This window comes from Vicugna pacos, chromosome 7 (genome assembly GCF_048564905.1).
Source record: "Vicugna pacos chromosome 7, VicPac4, whole genome shotgun sequence".
In the NCBI taxonomy this organism is placed as follows: Eukaryota; Metazoa; Chordata; class Mammalia; order Artiodactyla; family Camelidae; genus Vicugna; species Vicugna pacos.
Window position 1 is genome coordinate 8,485,129 of NC_132993.1, and position 13,917 is coordinate 8,499,045.

Here is a 13,917-nt window from a genome sequence, read left to right on the forward strand (position 1 = left end):
ATACTACTTTTAAAGTGCCCCCATCATAAACATTCATGTATTTTGAGCAATTAAAGGCACGTGACCCAATCATCTGTTTTTCCGACAATACCACTACGATATCACCCATCTGATCTTTTAAGCATCTTAGAACATATTTGTAGTTGTGCTTATTGTGTTCCTAAAATTCTCCTTTCTCAAGTATTTTGTTATGGAGCTATAGTTAGCATAGAACATTACAATAATTTGGGGTGTACAACATAATGATACAATATTTGTATATATTGTAAAATGATCATCACAAGTCTGGTTAACATCTGTCACCATACATAGTTATAAAATTTTCTTCCTTGTGTTAAGCACTTTGAAGATTAGCGACTTTCAAATATGCAATACAGTATTCAAATATCTTACAACAGATAAGAATCTTTATACTTGCTATTGATATAACACACAATTCCAAATGCATTATTTTTCAAAATTCAAGACTCTGCTATGTCTCCATCTATAGCACTAATGAAATTTTGTTGAATGTTTGATTTGTACTATTTCACTGCCGCTGACCTAAGGGCCTCAGATTTGTACTTATTGATTTAACTTAGAGAGTGTCAGCTGTCTGGAGACCTCTAAATTTATCTCATGCCAGTCTTACACCTTTATGCCTTTACTGTTGCTTCAAATTTTCATTTCTTAGGGGTGATATGTTTTACAGACTGGTCAATTTGTATTCAGAATAATTAGTAATTTGTGTTAAAGGAAAGCTCTTCAATCGTAAGTCAATTGACATGAAAATAAAATTAAACTAGCTTATGTCCACCTCTGCTTTAGCTGTTTGCATAAAAATAATGTTTTTTTGAATTTCTGTTGTGGTGGAGATAATTGCAGTGATTTTATTGTTTCTTATCTGGAGTGGAGAGAGGGAGAGAGAGAAGGAATACTATGAATAACTTGGTTTTAGATTAATTAAAAGCTTAATAGTATGTTTCTATAAAGGTACTACTAACCTTCACTATTTTTTTCCATTAAAACTATTACTTTTAACTATCTCCATTAATCATGACTGTTAATGCCGTATCAAATAAAATGTGTCTTATGTGGCTGATAAAACAAGAAATGAAGAGGTAGACAAATCAAACCCTTTGACTTTACTTACTCATAAGGGTAGGGAGTGACATTAATTAAACCTAAGCTGATATTTCCCTTTCGTATAGTGCTAAAATTTTCATTTCAATATATACTGCAAAAGTAAAAATACAGAATTCATTGTATTTTTATAGGCCAGCAGTGGAAAATCAGAATCAGAAATTTTTAAAGATATAATGCCATATGCATTAGCACCAAACATCTATATACTTAGGTATAAATTCTACAAAATATGTGCAAGATCTGTACTAAAAATGGCAGGCTTCTGTTGAAGGAAATCAACAAACAGAGAAATATGTGGAGAGATATACCGTATTCACAGATTGGAAAATTGGGTCTTGTTGAGAAGTCAGTTCTCCCTGTTTCGAACTATCAGTTCAATGTGATCCCAGTGGAATTATCAGCAGGCTACATTCATAGGTAAGCTGTTAAAAGATCATTCAGTATGGCGGTTCACTTACTCACTACTAATACTTTCGCTGTCTTTGTAAAGTCTCAAGTTAAGAAATGACGTCAGTGCTATGAGATAAAATACCCCTGATCTGAGTGTAACTGACAGCCTCCCTTGACTTCCAAATTCAGCAGAATCTAAGTGATCAGAGGATATTCTTGTTTTGAGTCCCATGGACATAATTATAGGTACTATCACCCATGTGAGTGTTTCCTTTTGTCTGTACAATCTATTGGACATTTAGAATGAATATTTTATAGTCATTTGGAAGAAACTGGAGGATATAAAAGTTAAAAAAAACAATAATTCTAACGTTAGTGTTAAAGAGGAATTTAAATCAGTATATTGATATGACTATGAAAAGAAAATAGAGAATCAGATCATCACATACAGTTTTATTTTGTACAAATAAATTCAGTTTCCTAAGGGATAGAAGTTGGTAAAGGATATAAGTGTATAATCATCAAATATGGCATATAAGCATTTGTAGTGAGTTATTTGTCAGTAAAATGTAATGCTAAAAGTTTTTGTATATATTACAGTGCGATTTTAAGAGACGTGCATATGTGCCAAAAGTTAAGGCAATTTGCATAAATATTTTGAGCCATTTCTAAATGAGAAGAGAAAATGCAGGATCATTTCTGTTCTATTTTCTGACTATTAGTGTATGTGTACATTATTAATTGGAGAGCATAAAAATAACCCCATTTAGTGCGTATATTTTTCTTTGACACTATCCTTCTCAACGTGAAAAGAGCAAAGGATTCGTAACATTGCCGAGAGAGTGATTCCTATATTAGCATTAATAAGTATTACTAAGTGTTAATTATTTCCAATCAGGTATTGAAAAGATGGGAAAATTACATCTATTCAGGTGAAAAGAGATTTATTCCTTGCTCCCTCAGCAATGTTTTCATTTCAAGCTCCCCGTTCTAATACCAGAAAATATAGGAGTCAATTCTAGGTAAACTGATTTATAGGTTTAAGCTCAGTGTTTTCAGAGTTCTCCCATCCCATCCTCACCCTGCTCGGCCTCTCCAGGCTTAGTCCTGAGATATCAGTCGAGCGTCATCATGTTGGGAGTTAGGATGGTTGGAACACTGCTTCATCCTTGGTCTGTTGTTGTCTGTCCAAGTTGGCAGCCGTGTGCTTTGCCCCATCCAGTCCTCAGAATGATCCATTTTGAACACTGGTGTCTGCTGAAATACTCACTTTTTATTTATGCGCTGCCTGTGTAGTTCACACAGTTCCAATGCTTCATCTCCTCATTCCAGATGAAATACTTCTTCAGTTCTGCAAACCTCCATGCCCTTCTTGCAGGCACGAAGATGTCTGAGATGTTTCTCCATCTCTCTCTGAAGCCACGTGACCCAGCGTCTCCTTACATGCTGGGTCTCCTTTTCCCATCATGTCATCACATCACCGCTTGGTGTTCGCTCTGAGGCAGCTACTGCCCAAGTTGTTTTTGTTAAGGTCTTATATTTTTAAACATGTTCTTTTGAGATGCAGCCAGAATTTGTATTTTAGAGTGTACAATTTTCCCAACATCTGAATTCTTTGCTTATCTATTTTCCCTGTATTAAGAGGGGAAATCAAGAAAAGTTCTTCCTTCTTGGTTTCCATGCTTTTTTTTTTTTTCTAAATGGAGGTACTGGGGATTGAACCCAGGACCTCATGGATGATAAGCATGCACTCTACCACTGAGTTATATCCCCCTCCCCTCGCCCCTTTGTTCTACTTCACACATGCTGTCAGGAACCAAAGCAGCCTCCAGAATGCTTCCACGGTAGTCAGTTTCAGACACGCAAGTAGATGCCTAGCTGCCATGACCACAGTGGTAGACTTGGATGATACGTTGACAACCAAATTATCTTTTTAGAGTTCAGAATTAGGAACATGCTTACACAGCCATCACCAAAAGCACACACTGGAACTCAACTACCACTGTTAAGAAAATAATGTCATTTTATTTTTCTCAACAGGATTTATTCTTAAGAATATAAACTTGTCTTTGAGATGCAAAGGAATGTAGATAAGAATTGTTTATTTTGAAATAAGATTTTTCAAAAATGACAGAGGAGATACACTGGAAGAGTGAGATTATAATTATTTTGCCAGTGTTTGCTTAGTGACTTTGGGCATGAAAATACTTTAAAAATGCTATAAAGAGTACTCTTATGAAAGAGACTTAAGCAAAATGTTATACATTTGTCTGAAACTTAGATAAAAGAGATTACTAAAAGGTGAAAGAAGGCATGTATATTCAGCTTCCGGAGGCTTCAGAATTGAAAATGTTGGAAAGAATTGGTGGTTATGGGGACATGTTTTAATTACCTCCCATTCACCCCACTGGTGAAGAGAGACTCCCGTTGTAGGGTTATAGGGATGGTTGCCACCAGACAGGTGAGACCGACAGCAGGGTGTTAGTCACATAGGTTCACATCTTGGGGGTGAAGGACACTACATACCATGTAGGGCCAAACAGGGTTGCACTTGGAAATGGAGTGACTGATAAGCCTGTGGGAGGTGGGCTTCATAGTATCAAGATGGAGAGAGGACTCTTGGTTTCTTCAGGAGGATGCAGTTAGTGTGGGTGGCTGATTCCACAGGTTGGCTGGGAGCTGAAGCCTGCTGCTCAGCGGTAATCAGGAACTGTACCTGGTTCCTGTGACAGGGAGCGTCATTTGTTTGGTTAGGGGACCTTCTCCATGGAAGCAGAGCGAGGAACTTGTGGTTAAACCATTGGAGGCTGTCCTGGATTTTCCCACATGTCAAGGACTGCCTATTATCGGGCCTGAATTTTAGGTTTTATGCCACAAGGGACTCTAAATCCCCGAAGTTTGACATTAAGATGACAAAATTTCCAGGGAGGCAGAAGAGGTGGCACAGCTCCATAACAGAAAAGAGTCATATGAAGCAACTTGAAAGTGACTTATGGTGAAATAGAATATGTCTTAGGGAAGGAGGGATTCCTCAACAATTAAAGACAACTACAGAAATGATAGCCTGAATCTGTAAAAATAACGCCATTGAAGACAAAAGTAAAAATGCATTAACACCAGGAAAAAATATGTAAGTACACTCTAGCTCAGCTATGCTTGACACAAAAAAAGAAGAGATCCACTTTTTCAGTAAGCTAGCATTTTTATTAGTATGAGACAGGCATCTGTAAATTTTTTCTGCAACATGCCAGGTAGCAAATATTTTAGGACCAGAATGTCTGTTAGAACTACTGAACCCTGTTGTAGTATAAAAGTGACTATAGGTAGAATATGAGTAAGTTGGTATAGCTCTTTTCCAATAAAATTTTATTTATAAAAACCAGCCGGTGGACCAGATTTGGCCCATGGTGACAATCTGACCATTACTGAACCATATTTGGTGGCATTAAGTATACAAATGGAGACATTCCAGACCTTTGTTTGTATTGTGTATCAGGAGGCAAAATACGCCTTATCAGAGCTTTTTTTTTTTCCAAAGAGAGAGAAAAATGTTTCATATTAATGTACATTACTTGTAATAACAGAGGAGAATTTTTGAGTACAATTTAAGGGTTTTAAAAGAATGTTTATCTGAGTACTTTTAATTTTATTAATTTTCTTTTTATTGATTCCAGTTATTAATGTGTCATATCATTACATATTTAAAAGGCTTTTTTTCTGTGCTTAGAGATTTAAACAACGTGTCAAATTCAGAATTCTGCAGTTTCCTACTCCATTCTTTAAATTAACTGTTCCATCTTCTCAGTTTATTTTCTACTTTCAGCTTTTTGTAAGAGTTTGGAACCATAAGATACAGATAACCAGAGATTTATAAAAAAAGAAAATGAGGAATTAAACATTTTTAATGGAGAAGAAAAAAATATATCTGATTTAGTCTATATTAGTACTGTGAGCTATAATGAAATATCTGTTTCTCCTTTATAGTAATAAATGAGATGGACTAAAAGTACTCATTTGTTTTAGATAATAAGATTTGCATAGTGTGAAGAAATTGGCCATGCCAATTTTCGTCTTCTTTAAGAATGATGAAGACTACTTAGTAGTGGAAAAGCTGTATCAGTTTAACATTTTCTTTTTTTTTAATTTAAAGTATCATTTTCACTCATCTAGACGTGTCTTCACTGTTCTTCACAGCAATCAGTAATGGAAATTAAGGGTGATCTGCATATAATTAAAGGTCATTAGAGGATCATCAGAGTCTTTCAAAGTTATATACTTACTCCTCTAGGCCAATTGTTGCAGACTGAGTTGTGTTTCCCCCAAAAGCCCTAACCCCCACTGAGATGGTGTTTGGAGATGGGGACTTTGGGAGATAATTAGGTTTCGATGAGATCATGAGGATGGGTCCCTCATGATGGGGTTAGTGCGCTTTTGGAAAGCTTTCTTCTCCTCTCTGTCTCTCTGTCTCTCTGTCTCTGTCTCTGTCTCTGTCTCTGTCTTGCTTGTGTGGACAGTGAGAAGGTGGCCATCTGCAAGCCAAGAAGAGAGTCCTCAGTGAGGAACCAGATCTGCTAGAATCTTGATCTTGGCCTTCCCAGTCTCCAGAACTGCGAAAAAAATATATTTTTGTTGTTTAAGCCCCCAGTCTGTGGTATTTTGTTATGACAACCTGGGCAGACTAACACCAGTAGTTTAGTTTCAGTTAATAACTCTATAGACTATAAATGTCTTTTGCTTGTATTCTGTTCAAAAATCTCGAGCTGAACTCAATGCTTGAATGATTTCCCTTAAGTAATGTATTTATGTAAAACTTTAGTTATGTTTAACTCCTCTGCCTATTCCCTTTTTATTCAGCAGTATTCACTAGACTTACTGTGGTCCATCATAATGTTTTAGAAATAGCTAATGTGCTACATTTTAGCCTGAAATTATTTCAGACAGTGCATTGAAAACTCAAACCAAAAGCCTGAAGCAATTCTATTAGATATTGGACACTAAAAATATCTTATTAGAGAGAATAGGGCAGAGAAATTCAAGTAGATTTTTCAGTAGTTCAACTATAGATATTTTTAGATGCATGAATTTTCAGGTGCCAAAGTATTAAATCTCCTTGTACCAAAAATGTCTATTGTAGGCTAATGAAGATGTAATTATTACAATTTACGTCTTAAATGAATCCTTTTATTCATATATTTGGCATTCTTTCTGTATGTTCAAATATTGGTAAATGTTTAATCCAATGAGTCTCATGAATTGTGAGTTTTCTGAGGTGGGAATTAGCATTTTGTTTAGTTGGTATTGTAAACTACCAACTAAAGACATAATAAAAGCAGAAATGATAAAGATAATATCAGTGTGGAATGTATTGATTATAAGATACAAGAATAACTTCACAAATCTAAACACCTCAGGAGAACTTGAAGTTCTTCCAGAATAGGCACAGAAAGATCTTAAAGGTTTGAAAGTATTTCTAACTTCAGACCTTTGTGAGAAGGTCCCAAGAAACATAAAACAGGTGAAATTCTTAATTCATCACAGATCCTATATCATATAGTATGTAATTCTAAAAAGCTATGCACGCTTAATCTACATACATCATAAAGAAGCAGGAAGAATAGCAGTGTACCTTATTTCCAAGCTATAAAAGTTTTAGAACTGTGAATTAAAAATACTCAATAAAAATACTCAAAATTTATAAGATATGGTCCTTGCCCTTAGCTACTTCTCTTCCATAAAACCTGAAAGTAAAACTCATATGCACTTTATTATTCATAAAAACAAGCCAGTGTTGTCTGCTTAGCAAACAGAACGACAAAGGGCAGGAACAAAATACCGTGAAGAAAGCAAAATAATTCACTCAGGAACTAACCAAAGCAACTCGTTCCCCACTTCTGGGATTTTGAATACATCCTCGTTTCCAGTGGATAAAAAGGTTAATGTTGGTAGGCCATTCAGCAAAAGCATTAATGGAATAAACACAGAAGCAGACTGAGTTCAGGGGCTTTCACTGGAGTTATTTTATTTTATTTATTGATGAAAATAGTACGTTGCTATCCAAGGACCTGGTTTTATGTTTTTAACTGTCTATTTGGAAATGATTTTAAATGTGCAGAAAAGTTGCAAAACTAAAATCAGTACAAAGAACATCCACATATCGTCTCCTTATATTCACCTACTGCTGGCATTTTACCTTATTTATTTATTGCTTTCATTTTCTACTTACACATACACACACATACATATAATTCACACATCTGCACACATGTGTAATTTTTTTCCTGGATTATTTGAGGAATAAGTTATATCCATCACAGACTCTTACCCCTAAATATTTCAGTATTTCCTAAATATAGCAATATTCTCCTACCTAATCACATTATTATTATTAACCTCAAAAGCTTTAACATGAATATAATAATAATAATACATGAAAAATTTTTAATCTTATTTACCATTGTATTCCAGTTTTGTCATATAACCCAGTATATTCTTTATAGGAGTTTTTCTTTTTTCTTTTTTTTCCTTTTAGCACAGGATTCGGTGTAGGACCAGTCAGGAATTGTATTTAGTTGTCGTATCTCTTTGGAGTTCCTTAGCTTGGAATATTTACACAGGCTTTCTCTGTCTTCTGTGACATTAACCTCCCGAAGCGTGCAGCCGCCTCCTGCTTTGGTTTTGATAGAAACATCCTCATTTTGTGCTTATCTGGTGTTTACTTGTGAGGAGATCAGATGTTTTCATTCTGAGCAGGATTATTGCACAGGTGGTGTGTCCTCAGGGTATCATCTCTGAAGACACATGATATCCATCTGTCCCTTCCTGTTGAAATTTGTTTTGGTCACTTGAGCAATTATTTTTATGTGTAATTACTCTTTTTTCCCTCATAGCTGATAATTAGTCAGTCGGGAGAAATGTTAAGACCATGCAAATATTCTGCTTCTCATTCAGACTTTTCCCCAGATCGAGCATCATTCTTGGCTGATGCGATCCGTACTCGGAGGTTAGAAAAATAATGATTTCCCCACTTGACCTGTTCCCAGACGTTTGCAAGGTGGCCTTCCCCAATCTACTTAAGCAAAAGACTTCCCTTCTCTCTTCTTTATGTTTGTGTGCGTGTGTATATATATACATTCATTTGTCTGCTTATTAATATGAACTCATGAAGTTCTATTTTTTTCAATGGCTTATAATTCAGTTTTGTACCTAATTTGTATAATTCTCCAGTTCTGACCAATGTTAACAATTCCACCTGCTTTATTTTTATATTTTCGCACTTTTTTTGGACTTTCTAGACCAATGAGACATTCCAGGCTCACCCTGTAACTACTCTTTCCCCACCCTGGAAGCAGCCAGTATCTGAGGAGCCCTGGCAGAGATCAAGAGATCTGCTTGGCCTTTCAGACTGACTCTTAGGCCACTGTTAACATTTTTCTGACTCTGTTCAAAATGAATAGAGGTTACTTGAAATGACAGATATTAATGGTGCATTTATTTACTATGTTCCAGGCATTCTACTGAATTTATATATGGTAATTCAAATATATAACATTAACCTAAAAAATAAGTATTGTTATCACTATTTTATAGTGAAAATTACACCTTCTGCAATGAAATAACTGGTCCAGAGTCACTTAAAAAATAATTGCCAGAGCTAGTTCTGAACTGAGTTTTGTTCAGCAGCAAATCAAGTCCGTATCCCATGACACCAAGTTCTGGCGCTGTGGACACAGTGTGCATCAGATGGAGCAGAGTGTGACCCAAAAGCAAGCGTAAGAGGATGGGGTGCGCAGGTTGCCCAGAGTTTACTGTGTTAGGCATTTTCCTGACTACTCCATGGGTTGTTCTATAAAATATTCAATAGACTTGCAATTCTAACATGAGTTCTTTTCTTTAAGCAAATAGAAGGCACATCATATTTAAAAGCACTTTTCAATGCTTATTGCTAGAAAGGAAAAAAATGAGGTCAAGTTAGAAAGATCCTATCCAGAATACAGTTAGGGTACATTTGTCCAGGTGCTTAAATACGGTTCATGCAAAATTCACTGGATGTTTCAGCAGGTGCTTCGAATTTTATGGCTTCTCTTACCTATTGTGAGTTGATAGACACTGACTGTTGATCCTGTTTGCTCCCCTCCACCAACCTATTATGCCAGAATAATCTTTCTATTTTTTTTCTAGTTTAGTCTTTTTTAAAAATGCAGGCTTGATCACATAACCTCTTCCTTAAAACTGTGTTATATGGAGTATCAGGAGCTAGGAGTCTCAGTTAACAGAGGTCCTGGCCACGCTTTCTGCCAGTTCAGCCAGCCAGCTTTGCTTTATCTGATGCATATGTTGGTAATTCCAGGTACGCTTTATGACGAAGTGAAAGCTGGGTATAGTGCAGGGAAGCATGTGTTTTGGTCCACTCTTTCTTAGCATTGTTACAGCAGGCGGATAGATAAGAGCAGAGAAACGGGGACGTGGGCCAAATGGCAGGAATCGAACAAAATAAGAGAGACAGGGACCAAATGCGGGAAACCATACATGTGAACAACAGCGTCTGTGGGCAGACTAAGAAAAGCAGGAACCTCATAAGAAATCAGACATTTTGGGGTGAAAAGTGGCCTGCGGGCCAACAAAGAAAGATGGAAAAAGGCAGTAATCTCCAGTGTCTGCATGTAACTTTTCCTCATTATGCCCTCATTACACATGAAATTAGCCTTGCAAATTAGAAGTACCCATCATGCACTGATGCCATGACATTTCTGACCCAGAGTAAATAAGGACAGAAATCCCTCCTCCCCTTGGAAAGGTGGAGCTGGGATGGAAATCAGGGAATATGACCCCAAACCCATCCCTCCCTAATGAATATTCCGCCCATTCATTTTACACCCTGTGTAACTAACTTGCCAAAGAAACTCAGGCAGCTGCTCACCTGAGCCTGCCCACTCTCCCCTTGACAGTGTACTATCTATCCTTTAATAAATCCCCACTTGACTTTCTTAACCACTGTGTCTCGTCACTGAATTCATCCTGTGTCGAGACAAGAACCTAATTGCTGGTAACAGTATGAGACAAACCATGCCTCTGCCATGGGTGGGCTTTAGTCTCTGGGATGGACAGTGGGTCCACTAAAGTTTACCCTGCCTGCATCACAGAGCTTCGGCTGTGATGGAATGAGATAACTCATGTGAAAGAGTTTTGGAAATTGTGAATTTTTATGCAGACATAGTGTATTGTTTTATTTTTTGGTGGAATTATCCTTATTAATATCCAGAGCTGGGGAGCAAAATCTCACCAAATGAACACACATAAGAATCATTGCAGAATATTTACAAATGTTATTTGTGGAGACAAATATTTTGACACACTACTAATGAAATCCTTTTGTGTAAACCCTCAAAGACTACCTGATACTAATATTGCCAAAAACAACTTGATGAACAAATTATTAGGAAATGATAATATTTCGTTCTGTGCCTGAAACAAATTGTCTCATATACGAGCTATTGGCAGGGAATACCAGAAGTAGGTTTCACACATACTCTGTTTATGAAGGCCTCCCTGCAACATTTAATGATGATTGATTGCTTCCAACTGGGCAAATAAAAATGACGACTCTGGGCAGTTTGATGGATAGAATCTTTGATGATCTGCTGATCTGCTGGCAGATCCTGCTAAAATTGCATTTAGCATATTAAAAGGAAATTTACCTTTGTCGCTATTTCAAATCTGTGTCTTTAAAAAAAAGCCCCTGACATAGGAAAGACTAGAGAAACAAGCAACCTGTGTATCTGATGAAGAAGTCGGAGGTTGAGGTGCCGAGCTGAAACGTCATACATAACGGCTCAGGAGGGCAACTTGGGGGGTTAAGGCCAGTGTTTGTAGCAAGAGGCAGTTAGCAAAGTCTAGGTGCTGCGTTGATTTGCAGAGCAATCAGGTAAGGCAGACACTGTCCTTTTAAACAGTGAAGACTTACAATTCAGACAAGGTCAAGCGGCTCTGGAATCAGGAAAGTGAGAAAAAAAGAATCTGGGGTAAAGGCAGAAGTTCCGGCAACAGTCTGTTAAGACTAGGTCAGGTCAAAGCTCTAAGCAACAAGACGTCAGAATCCCATAGGGATTTTGTGTTACAGCACAGATCGCTCACAGCAAGCATGGACTTTGATTCTGAAATCATCATCATCTCAGACAGCTTTCAAAAATTCACTCATTCCCAAGATAACATTTTTGTCTAAAAGTATGGGCAGTTTAATACTCACAGGATTGTGTAAGATCAAGATGCATTATATACAGTGAGGAATTCACCATCATTCCTTAGATTTCTTCAGTACACCACTTACGCCCCCATAGTTCAGCTCAAATGCCTAAACCCTTAACCCAGCTTGGTACAACGGGAGAGCACCGAGGACGAGTCTCCAACAGTCATCCTCGCCCTAAAGTGCTGGGTTAGGATCGTATTTTCTGACTTCAATTTGACTTGAAATTAGAAAACAAATCTAATCAAAAAAATGGACAGTTGAAATAGGTTATTGACCTGTACATGACAGGTGCCAAAATCTCCTCCTTAGAACTCTAGGGTTTCAGCTGAGCCCCGGTCCAAGTTCTTTAGGAATTTCAAAACATTTCCCCTCTTAAGGATACATACACCCTCACTTTCGTGGCAGTGCCGTAGTCTGCTTCCGCAATAAAGACATAGCAGGAAAGATACACCTCTATGAGGTAGAGTATGTAATTCCTCAGAATGGTCTTAACAAAAGGTTCTATCAGTTTGCAAATGATATCCGAAAGATGTGTTATTTTCTGAATGTACCTGTGACAGTTCCTTGTGTCAGGAAACTGTCCTTTGGAAAGAATACTTTAGGAAGTGTAAATGCACTATATGAAATCTTCTAGGATAGTGGTTCCCAAAATCAAGGATATGAAAGTATGACTTGGGAGCTAATGAAAATGAAAATTACCCAGAGATTGCTCTGTAAGTCTGGATTGCGTTAGAAATCAAAGTTCTAGCAAACACCTTTAGTGATTGTAGTGACAGTCAGACCATAAAAGGGTCTTTACATGTAATCCCCATAGAAAATGAAAGTATCAGCCCCTTTCTCTAGAAGCTAAACTCCATCTGGAAATTACTTCACTGAAATATTTTAATGTTATCCTTTCACATATCAATTATGTATTTATTAAAGGTGATATACAATATAGTGTGCCTTATGAGGGAACTAAAAAGACCCAAGGCACATAGTTCTTTTCCACAGAACAGATTCTCTAAGATAGCATGGTGGACTATCTGTATATACATTGTGTCATGTTTTTATAACAAAAATATCTCAGGGCACCACCCCGAATCAATCAGTACAACTCTATACTAATGGATACCAGATGTCTTCAGTGTTTCAAGACCCGTGCAGGTGATTGTAATGTGGTCTAATTTTGAGAACCACCTGCTCTCTTAGGTCACGTGGCAGTAGAGTGCTGACCACGTGGGCTTAGTGAGGAGGACACTTAGGATCACAAAGAGCCAGAAGGAGTCCCTTGCATCAATTCAGAGAAAGAAAATGGTAAGTGTTAGGAAAGTGTGTTTGGATATCGAGTGTGGAGTGAGAATGGCGGGAGGGAGACTTGTTAACTGAGAGGGAAGGATCTATTTACGGTGACTCAGGTTTCCGGTCTGAGAATCTGGACCTTTATCTAAGGTAATTCAGGAAAATGGGCACATTTCAGGAAGTGGGGACAGAAATCATTGCCCACGGACTTGTTCAAATCCTGGGTGAACACATGGCCACATTCCTGTAAATGTTCCAAAAGTAAGATTTAATTTTTTCTTGTTTTTAAAAAGGATGCCCCCAATTTTATAAGTTTTATGCATCACAGAAATTCACCCTAGAGTTGGGAAATAATGGGAATTAAGGGTTGTATTTACATGGTACCTGAGTGATTTCCTACTAGGTTTATCTCCCAGAGAATTTTACAAACCTCTCTAAATTCAGAGATGATATTTTCCTATAACCTGGCCATTCAGAAATAGGCAATGTACAAACAAGAAGACACAATTGTACTTCACTCCAAGATATCGCCCAGTATATTATGCAATGTGGCTTATGTGTGTGTTCAGAAATTAATTCTTCATAGAATCATCTGTCAAGAAACTGATATTTTCAGCAAAATTCATTTATTTCTTTATATCAGTGAATGACTACTAAATAAACTAGTTTTTTTTTCCCTTTTGTCACTAAGCCCAAAGTTGCTAAGCTCTAAATTGCAGAAATTAATTTATGGTAGTTGGTACATTTTAGCATATTTTAGTATTTTATGATTTTAGTATATTTTTGCACCTTTTAATATGTGCTTTTTAGTTTTCTACTGAAGCATCTTTTAGAGTTGGAGAGATGGGATATAAATTATATATATATATATATATATG

At 36.9% G+C, this 13,917-nt stretch overlaps 1 long non-coding RNA gene and 1 other non-coding gene across 2 annotated transcripts in view; one reads left to right on the top strand and one right to left on the bottom strand.

Annotated features, from left to right (window-relative positions):
* Window positions 1-13,917, top strand: part of LOC140697286 (uncharacterized) — a 137,863-nt gene that overhangs the window by 17,611 nt on the left and 106,335 nt on the right. The gene's annotated exons all lie outside the window — the stretch shown is intronic.
* Window positions 3,217-3,288, bottom strand: TRNAD-AUC (transfer RNA aspartic acid (anticodon AUC)). The gene has a single exon. It is a non-coding gene; the product is annotated as a tRNA-Asp (tRNA).